Source organism: Carlito syrichta, unplaced genomic scaffold (assembly GCF_000164805.1).
Source record: "Carlito syrichta isolate Samal-C Ts95f unplaced genomic scaffold, Tarsius_syrichta-2.0.1 Scaffold113135, whole genome shotgun sequence".
NCBI lineage: Eukaryota > Metazoa > Chordata > Mammalia > Primates > Tarsiidae > Carlito > Carlito syrichta.
In genome coordinates, this window is record NW_007057231.1 from 73,799 (window position 1) to 74,323 (window position 525).

The window sequence follows — 525 nt, forward strand, 5'->3', positions numbered from 1 at the left end:
GTGGCTGGGAGCAGCCACTGCACTCCAGTCTGGGTGACAGTGAGACTCCAACTCTAAAAAAAAAATACATTTGGCCAGGCACGATGGCACATGCCTATAATCTTTTGACTTTGGGAGGCCGAGGTGAGAGGACTGCCTGAGCCCACAGGTTTGAGACCAGCCTGAGCAACTTGGCAAGACCTCAACTCTGCAATAAATTAAAAAATTACCCGGGCATGGTGGTGCATGCCTGTGGTTCCAGCTACTTGGAAGGCTGAGGCGGAAGGATTGCCTGAGCCTAGCAGGTTGCAGCTGCGGTGGCTGGAAGCGTGACACTGCACTCCAGTCTGGGTGACAGGTGAGACTCTGACTCAAAAAGATAATAAAATAAAATAAAAATTTGAGGACTGGGTGCAGTGACTCATGGCTATAACCCCAGCACTTTGGGAGGCTGAGGTGAGAGGACTGCCTGAGCCCACGGGTTCAAGACCAGCCTGGACAACTTGGTGAGACCTCATCTCTACAATAAATCAAAAAAATTGGCTG